A 10,377-nucleotide genomic window follows, 5' to 3' on the forward strand; every position below is an offset into this window, starting at 1 on the left:
CTATTATCCTATAATCATTAGCGCATTTAAATGTCTTGCAGTTGTTTGTATTTTAAAGACACAAATAATAATATTTAGCAGGAAAGACATGGCGCTTATTATCTGGCCAGTGACTTGCGGTGTTGTCATTCAGTTATATCAGTATAAGTAAGCTTATGTAATTAGTTTTATATTGTTCTTTATTTATTATAATATTTAAAACCAATCTGTTACGTCATTTTTTAAATTTAAAATTTAAATAAAACACTCACAATTCGCAAGATACATTCTTTAACATTACATAAATGTCCGAAAGAAATGAGTCTGCAAAACTAATGAGTTTATTAATAAACTTTCATATATAATCTCATTTCGTCGTTCGAGTAACAGACTTTTATTCATAAATTTATTTACAAAGCGTGTCCCATTGTAGGACGGTAGGTCAGTGACGGGAAGACGTCTGGAGGTCGGTCAATTGCGAACGGTTCGCAACACTAATTCTATGACAGGATGTTCTATTTGCTGATGCCTTAAAGAATTGGGCACGCGTATACCACGCTAAACATATTTGCAGGCGAAAATCACGCATTCCTTTTGCACACTTAATCAATAGGCATCCAAATCCAGCTAGCTGCCATTAGCCAGAAACTAACCAGCTGTATTTCTATTAAATCAGACGTAAAAAAACGACAGCACAACATATTGGTAAAGGGCTTATGATCTAGGTAATGAATCGTAGCATAAACTTGATACAACCATACACTATCTAATCATAAATACAGAATACCTATCAAATTCATACGTGGTAATAAATAGCTCACTAGTTACTATTGGAATAAATCGATCGGATCCTCTAATGAACCTGTCTGTTATGAAATATACTAAAGAGACGTGGAGAATTGAGGTCGCATTTAGTGTTTGCGAATGCAATAAATTTTAATCCCACGCACTGTACGTGTACACTGTACTGGCTATTCTCTTGGTGGATAGTGATGTTCCCTTGCCTGTTTCTGAGTCGTTCTATGGTCTAATGATTAAAATAGTATTTGCTATTATCGATATTATTGGTTTAATTTGTCGTATGGTCGAAATGTATTTGTATCGGGCGTGTTCACTCCAGAATGAATTTCGTCCCAATGGTGTTTCTTTAACGATGAGTAGTACTTCTCCAAACAAGTTTGTAACGATAAACTTAGCTTAGATGTACCCTGGCATTGCTGACGTCCACGGGCGATAGTAACCACTTACTATATAGAACGCTGTTAGCTCGCCTGCCTTCGGAGGCATAAAAATTTTGATCATCTCACATGGTAATGAAACGTCAAGCATGTTAAAGCTCTCATCTTATAGCAAAATATGTCAAAATACCATTCTTGCTTAAGTTCTGATGGTTGTAGGATATATTTTATATCCGCCCGGATAGCGACCACTGTACACAGATGTTAAAACCCGCAACAGTGGCTCACGTGATTTTCGCGTTTCGGAATCAGCCTGTATATATCCTGTACAATCAGGCCGGCATAATTGTGTCGACTGTCGAGGGGTAATCATCTCTCGTCAGTCGACATTCCATGGGAAACTACTCCACTTACCATCAAGTACAGTGGTGTCACTATGCTGTACTCATATAAAAAAAAACCTTCATGTAAGCTGAATTATTAGAATATGCTTTAAATACCTAATTTGGTTATAACTGGGCACAACACTAACATGACCCCATTGAATCATTCCCATTAGGAACAGACAATGAGTTTGCGTGTCGGGTTTCCTACACGAGACGGGCTAATTTGTAGGGCGAGTGATGATGTAACAATGTAACTGGATATACGTACTAGCCGGCTGATTGATGATCACTGTACGAGTACTATATTGAGGCCTTAATTTTCATGATTTATATCATGCTTGAGTCATTAGCACCGGTCGTACTGCATTGTTTCGTATGATTCATATGCGTATGTGTTGCAGTGTTTTTTATTAGGAAAGGTCCGGGAACGGTTAATGAAGTGTTACAATTTGTCATGTTAAGATTTCCAAGAAGAAAACACATATCGTATTCAGTTGGGCTACCGATACTAGAGCTACGTCCTAAAATATTGACTCTACGATAGTTTTCCAAGATTATATACTTTCCGAGCTCTCTTTTTTTGAAAACAAGGAACATGCAAGCATTTTAAATCAATTCACATAATTTAATATATTCCAAACAAGGTAAACATCAAAATCGATGGCAGAGAGACAAATGTAACCCGAAAATGAATTCGTAATCAAGCTATCGCATATCACAGTCGTATAATTTCAATAAACGTACAATTACAACTATTCCATATACGGTCATATCGCGAAGGCATATCTGCGATCAAGAGCCAACATATGCGTCATGGCGCTGCGAATGGCCCGTGCCGTGGCGACCGGCGACCGCGACCGACGTACGCGATCAGCATATTGACAATTGTTGTAATGTCCATGTAAATTCACCAAGAATGTATGGGTAATTCTCTCTCAGTCATTCTGTTCTATTCTTGTAGATCGTAGCCAATTGTCTATAAGAATTAATGGGCCGGATTGTAATGGTGTGCATTGTCTGCAAGTTCAGATGGAAATTGTAGGTAATTATTAAAAAGTGTTATTTACAAAAGTAACTGTTTATGTGACGTTATTAATGGTCTGGGAATGTCCGTTTGTGGTAAAGTAAATAAAATGCACTCACATAGCACTCTACAAATATTTGGACAAGTATATTTCTCGAGTGAATATTCTTTATGAACTGACTCGTGTCCGTTATCTTTATTTTTAAATCATCACGTCGTGTTTACACAGACGCCGTTACAGCTCGCGTACAGCCTGCTAATGCAATAACTGTATCGTAAATTTCGTACCGACGTTTATTCGACAAGTTGACGTAACACCAACGGATATTTATGTAATTAACATTGTACACACGACTGTCCCAAATTGACAGCCGTTCGCACCCACCGGGCCGTTGTTTATTTTCACCCACAAATACGACTCGACGTACGGCGAGCTTACGCTGCGACCGACTAACCTTGACCTCGCAGCTTTTACTCGTTCGAGTTAAGCCGATTACCTTACTACGCCTTCACCCCGTTTACCAAAAAAGGATTATACTAATGATTGATTCTCTAATTGTTTCAGTTGGAGAACGAAGTAATGGTAGATCCTTGGAGCAGCATGGACTCATCGAATTCGCCATTAACCGATTCCGGGCCTTCGGCAAGTGAAGACTGCACTCCCTCCACTTCCAGTGAACCGCCTCGCAGGCAATCAGATGTGTTTCCGATCTCGCCGGACGCGCGCCGCTTACCCGACCAGAAAGACACCAAATCGAAAACATCAGCTCCACCAAAACAACAGACAAGGCGCGCTCGCGAGATCTCACCCTTGAACTAGAGACCCTCGACCCAGATCCCCGACAACGCCGGCCGCATTTCCTCGACGATGATTATCAACCGCCTTCCAGGATCAAAACATAGAATGTCGAATTCCTAAACCTCATTTTCTTGATCATTCCCCTTCGCCTGATGAGTTAGACGAACGTAGTGACATAACCAACCCAAACTTCCTGGACGATGAAGTCGACGGCGACGACAGTCAAGCACAAAAGAAGGCGGGGCGTTACCCAAAAAAACACAGAAAACTACCACGAACTATACGCCGCAAGAGGAGCGACCGCATAGGACCAGTTATAGAAGCACGTTACATTACGGGTTGGAAAATGCGGCAAGATCTAGTGAAAGAGACAAAAGAGCGTCTCAACTCTACAGGGGACCTGGCCAGGAGAGCGCGACGTCTGACAGGTCATGACTCCGTAAGCGTTCGTAGTTTCTCCAGCAATGGTTCCACAGAGGGGCATAGACCTTCATCCAATTTAGAAAACAAAATGGAGTGTGTCTGTTCATTAATATCGCTCTTAAGTTTATCTCCAGAGAATAATGCTGATTTAAGTGGACCTCTGTTGGAGATGAGCCGTTCAGAAAGCTGTATAGCCATGAGGCAAGCTGGATGCATACCTCTGTTAGTGCAGTTAATTCACTCGAAAGTGCCCAGAGAAACTAGAGATCGCGCTGCAAAGCGTTACGAAATATCATTCACACTCAAACTGACGACAAGGCGGGAAGAAGCGAGGGTGTGGAGGTTATTAGAGCAAGTAAGAGAATATTGTTACGTTTTAGAAGACCTTGTAGAAGCTAGGAAAGAGGGGAAAGAAGTTATAGAAGACGATGCGACTAAGCATCCGAGTCAGAGCGTCGCGGCCCTGATGAAATTGTCGTTTGACGAGGAGCACAGGCACGTGGTGTGCCAGTTCGGTGGGCTACAGGCGTTAGCCGCGCTCGTCAGCGGTGACCAGGCGGCGCACGGAAGCAGAACTGACGACAACACATGCCTCACCATGAGGAAATACGCGGGCATGACACTAACGAACCTAACGTTTGGAGATGGAAACAACAAATCATTACTATGTTCTTTCAAAGATTTCATGTTGGCGCTGGTTGAACAACTGGAATCGCCCAATGACGACATGCGTCAGGTTTGTAGAGCAACCATTTGTCTTTGTCAAAAAATATTATTTAAAACATAAATATCTAAAACGGCCTTTTTATTTCCATTGCAGGTAACGGCTGCTGTATTAAGAAACTCTGTCATGGAGAGCAGACACCAACAGTAAACAAGTACTAAGGGAAGTAGGCGCGGTCAAAGGGCTTACGAAAGCTGCGATGACTTGTCAAAAAGAAGCTACACTCAAATCAGTCCTATCGGCTCTATGGAACCTAACGGCTCATTGCTCCATGAACAAAGTGGCTTTGTGTTCCGTGGACGGAGCCCTGGGATTCCTCGTGGACATGCTCAGCTACAATTCACCGACCAAAACGCTAGCCATCGTGGAGAACGCAGGTGGTATAATGAGGAATGTGTCGAGTCACATTGCCGTCCGCGAAGATTACAGACAAATTCTCCGCGAGAGAAATTGTTTAAGTGTCTTGCTGCAGCACCTGAAATCTCCTAGTTTGACAGTAGTTAGCAACTCGTGTGGTACACTGTGGAATCTGTCTGCGAGGTGCCCTCAGGATCAACAGTTCCTCTGGGACCACGGGGCGGTCCCCATGCTTAGAAGTCTCATTCATTCAAACACAAAATGATAGCTATGGGCTCGAGCGCCGCTCTTAAAAACCTACTAAATTCGAAACCCGGCAAAACGCATATAATATCATTGGACACAACAGCGAGGAATATGAACTTACCAGCCTTACCGACGCTCGGTGCAAGGAAGCAAAAGGCTTTAGAGCAAGAGTTGGACCAAAACTTGGCAGAAACTTGCGACAATATAGAACCGGCGACTTCTCCTACGACTAGCAATAGGGAAGAGAAGATTTGTTCACGGCAACGGAGACAAATTGCGATGAACTTAGAGAGGCACAGGATGACGTCGAGTTCACCGCTAATGGGCACGCTGACATCACAGATATCACTGAGCCACAGCGCGCATTTGGCGAGTTACCTTAGTTGTAGTAACACGCTGTTGAAAGGCGCTTTGGTGACGCGATCTTCAACGGGCAGCGCGGGGAATGTGAACAGGTCTGATAGTAAAGACTCGGTCACGAGCACTCATTCAGACTCGGTATTCGAAAGGGTCATGCGGACCGGTAAAGTTCCTGTACCCACACCAAGAAACAAAGACTTGATGAAGAGCGAAACAGGCGGCGAAGCGTTTAAAATGTCTTCGAAGAGATTACCGAAAGACAATTATCTTAGATACCCGTCACAACCACCCATCCCTCCTCCGAGAAGTTCGACGGAAATGAGAACCAACTATACAGAATCTGGTTTTGACGTCGACCAGGATTCGTGCGACCAACCTATTGATTTCAGTCGAAAGTACTCGGAGACAAAGAACACTGAAGTTGAAACGGAGAAACCTAAAGCAGAAACCAGTAAGAAGTACTCCAAGAAAGAGAACGCCGGCTATGGCGACTATCAGGAGACCGATCTCGACCAACCTACTGATTATTCCTTGCGTTATGCCGAACACCAATCGGAAACTGGTTCTGATATATCGGAGCCTCCCGGACCTTCAGTGCACGAGGACACCATTAAACACTTCGCGACCGAAGGAACGCCTTACGAAACTCCCATTATATTCTCAACGGCTACCTCCATGTCCGACCTTAGGGTCATCGGGAAAGACGGTAAAGCTAAAACAGCTGCAAATATAAAGGAAAACCCCGAGGCTATGACTCATTCGGACGAGAAAGATACTTGTTCTATAGAAGATCCTCCGAACCATGATAACGATAGGGCAGCATCTACTCCTCAAGCTACTTCGGCATCAGAGCCCGTTAGTGAGAAGAGGGAGTGTTCGACACCAAATTTAGCTCGGGGATGATAAGTCCCGAAAAGCCGGTTAACTACTGTGATGAAGGCACTCCTGGATACTTCTCCAGGGTCAGTTCGTTGAGTAGTTTGGGCGAGCCGACTGAGGAAGACAGCCTGGCGAAGAAGAACGCCATGGCAACCATCAATGTAGAGCCGAGCCCGCCAGAGACTAACACTAGCAGCTCCGCTAAAGACAAAGAAGGTAAGATTAAAGTTCACTGTCAAATGTAGTTTGCTTAATTGTGTAAATTTGTATGCTATTTAAAATAATAGCTCTGTTTGTAAAAATTCACATTGTGAATGCAGGGTCTAAAGCGGTGACATTCGCAACGGAGCCGGTTGCGATCGGCTCGCAAGCAGAGGCGCCCGGCCGCACGTCCGGTCCCATATCCGGGCCGGCTTCAGCTCATGTGTCGGGCCAGGTGTCCGGGATAGCGTCCGGACAAGTGTCCGGGATCGCGTCCGGACAAGCGTCGGCGCGCACGTCCTCTCCCGCACGCTTCGTGGAGGACACTCCGCTCATGTTCTCGCGCTCGCTCGGGTCGTTGCCGGAGTGCTCGCAGCATGACGACCAGGGATCCGTGGTCTCGGAAGTCAGGTAATGAGATTTTGTTTAAGTACATTATAACTCAAAATAAAACAACTGCTACTCATTACATTACTATTGATTCATTGACAGAGTCATTATAATATTGTATCATGTGGTGTTTGTGGTTAGCCGGGCTGACGTCCGGTGCATCTCCCCGAGCGAGATCCCGGACTCTCCTGGCGCGAGCGCGCCGCTGTCGCCGCGCACGCGCGCCGCCCGCGCACTACACCGCGCCCTCCACGCCGCCGCAGGGTACGTACGTCTTATATACACACGGACATTGACAGTGTAGCGACTCGTAATAGCGAGTCAAATTAACGCTTTTCACACTTCCTAATTGATCAATAACGCTATTATCATTATCTTCAGCCTTTAGAAGTACTTTACCAAACACAGACCTGCCCTGAAAATTGACAGACGGACCTGTCAAAAGCGACCTGTACCCAGCGTGTATCTATGACCTTATATAATTTACACTCATCATTAAATTAGAAAATAATAGAATCACAGAATATTTTGAAGTTATTCCACTCAACATCTTAGAATATGTGGTGTAAACTAGATGTAAAATTTTCACCATCCGTAAATCAAAAGGATTTCACTCTCCGTTTGAAACATTGGAGTCAAGCCTGCCCAACTATTTAATCTAACAGTTTTAATAACCAGCAAAGAACTTGTACACACAACCGCGTATTTGGACGATCTTTTGTACGTTACTATAGCTACACTTTAAAAGCAAACACGTCTGTTTTATTTAAAAGGAAATTATGAAAGAGCGAGTATTTTTTTTATTTCTGTACATGGATACAAGTCCTTCAAACGGAAAGTGAGTATTTGTTCAGTGTGGCCAGATAAAAAGACACTTAAAATTACCACATATTATTAAGGTGTTACAAATTATTTTTATATTTGCAATACACTTCATACAAAAAATAAAACCACAACGCGTTAGTATGCTCAAGTTGTGTACCAGCTATTATACGCTATAATTGTACGTTGTACGTGTCACCAGAGCCGCACATGGCGGGCTCGGTGTTCGAAGCGCGTGTCGCGGTTCGTGGTGGAGCACACGCCGGCGCAGTTCTCGGCCGCCACCAGCCTCAGCAGCCTCACCATCGACGACGAGCCGCATGCACACAAGGTACCAGATACTGTTCAATTATAGCCTAATATAACGTAAGCTTACTCCCAAACAGCAGCATGCATGTGCTTTTCTCTACCGATTTGAAGGACATTATAGCCTAATGACGAGCGCAGTTCACCGCCAAGTACAGCACGTAGTTCAAACTTCTGTATGATGTTGCTATTGTTTAGGGGCAATCGTAACGCTTACATATTGTATAATTTCATTCAATTCAATAAAAATATACTAACTAGTAATCAAGCTCACATATACACCAATAACCAAGGGGCAATTAGAGTTCGAAATTGTTTGCATGAAAATATAAAAATTATGCAGCTAAGAGCTTCCACTGAGAGAGAGGCTTCCAGGGCCTAAAGCCAATGGGTCCTAAAATGACATATGTGACTGTCGAATCTATATTATTTGTTGCAGCAATCCCTGAAATTGCTATCGAGGAAAACCTCAAGAGGGTCCTGGCGAAACCTCCGTCTCAAACGAAACGAGAGAAGTGGATGATGCGGAGATCAGGTATGTTCCTTTACATTCATGTTCCATTACCACCAATACATTTAGATTGGGATTGACAATATATATTTTGTTTACAGAGACCAAATTCAACCTTTGTCGTCGCATTTCACCTCCAATGCGCAAATTAAAGGTAAACTCATTTGTTAATTTTAATGACTGTGATATCATCTCTTAACTCCTACCAACTGCATTGATAAATCATTTCCAGAATCGCAAACACCGGGCGATGTGTGCAAGGTGTACTTCACGGAGGACACGCCGGCCATACTGTCCAAAGCTGGCAGTAACTCGAATCTGTCCGCGCTGTCCATCGAGTCCACGCCGGCGGGCGCGCGCCGACGACACCGCGCATGAACACGAACATGCGCGCGAACACGAACACGCGCCCGAGCACGAACACGCGCCCGCAACACGACGCGCACGATACATCAGACAGTTCTAATCTCAGTGACGCTGCAGATTTACTGGAGGAGTGTATACAGAAGGGCATTGCTAAGGTACAGTATATTTTTTCAATTAATTCATAATTTGGGAAGGGATGACTTTTATCTCAAACGTAAATATATAACATTTATTTTGAAGTAAGATGATTTATTGTTGCTCGCAAATTCGTTTTAAAAAATATCGTTATTAGTAGACAGAAATAGAAGGTATAAATGTCATTTTCATAATAGTTTATTGTCATTTTGTGAACAGGTGGTGAAGAACAAAGGGCCACCGTCCGAGTCATCGTCCATCGCGCATACATATAGAGACGACGTTTACGTAAGTCAACAACACATTCTGCAATACACTCACAATTTATTTCACATTAATATTAGTGCTCACTTTATTAGTGACAGTCTTGTTTGTTTGTACAGCTTACTGTTTATAACAAAATCATAACACTACCTTCCTTGGCCTTAGTCGGGTAATAAGGCGCATTGTAGAATGATAAAGACGTCACAAAACATAATCTGAGCTGAAAATCGAGTAAATTGTATTATAATTCCTTGTTATCAATGTCTATAATATTTTTATACACAGAGATCGCTCCCGCCGTACTTGCGCTCGTCGACAGAGACTGTGAAGATGTCGCACGAATTTTCGCGAAACATGCGAGAAAGGTGAGATTTATTACAACACTTAATATTTAGATAATGTAATTCAAATATTTTATTGAATTAAATTTTTTATATTTTATGCCTCTAAAAACATAACTATACTAAATTAATTTATTCGGAACGCATTTGTTACCGAATAAAATCTGCATGAAATTAACAAACTTAATTAGTGTGCGTGCGTTTTTACGTTCACGCGTACGTTCATACATGCGTGTGCGTAAGTTCTATAATACTTGCATAATTGCTTGCAATCGATCGTTGGTTCTTATGCGTGCTAGTAATTGCTTTTTTGTTTCGTGTGTATCAGTTCAGTATTGTAAATGTAACGCGTGATATTGTGACTGCAGTTCGGAGAGGCGCCGCCGCTGCCGCCAAAAGCGGCGCCGCGCGCCGCGACCCCCGCCGCCGCACCACGCAGGTACATCTCACACCCCTCGACCCCTAAATAAAATAAATAATATCAGCCCTGTATTATATACTTGCCCACTGCTGAGCACGGGCCTCCTCTACTACTGAGAGGGATTAGGCCTTAGTCCACCACGCTGGCCCAGTGCGGATTGGTAGACTTCACACACCTTCGAAATTCCTATAGAGAACTTCTCAGATGTGCAGGTTTCCTCGCGATGTTTTCCTTCACCGTTAAAGCGAACGATAAATTCACAAAG

General features: G+C 43.2%; 1 pseudogene; it reads left to right on the forward strand.

Moving 5' to 3' along the window:
• The first annotated feature begins 3,132 nt into the window (after positions 1-3,132).
• On the forward strand, positions 3,133-10,130 carry LOC119193261 (annotated as a pseudogene).
• Positions 10,131-10,377: the final 247 nt, after the last annotated feature.

Source organism: Manduca sexta, unplaced genomic scaffold, assembly GCF_014839805.1.
Source record: "Manduca sexta isolate Smith_Timp_Sample1 unplaced genomic scaffold, JHU_Msex_v1.0 HiC_scaffold_3839, whole genome shotgun sequence".
Lineage (NCBI taxonomy): Eukaryota > Metazoa > Arthropoda > Insecta > Lepidoptera > Sphingidae > Manduca > Manduca sexta.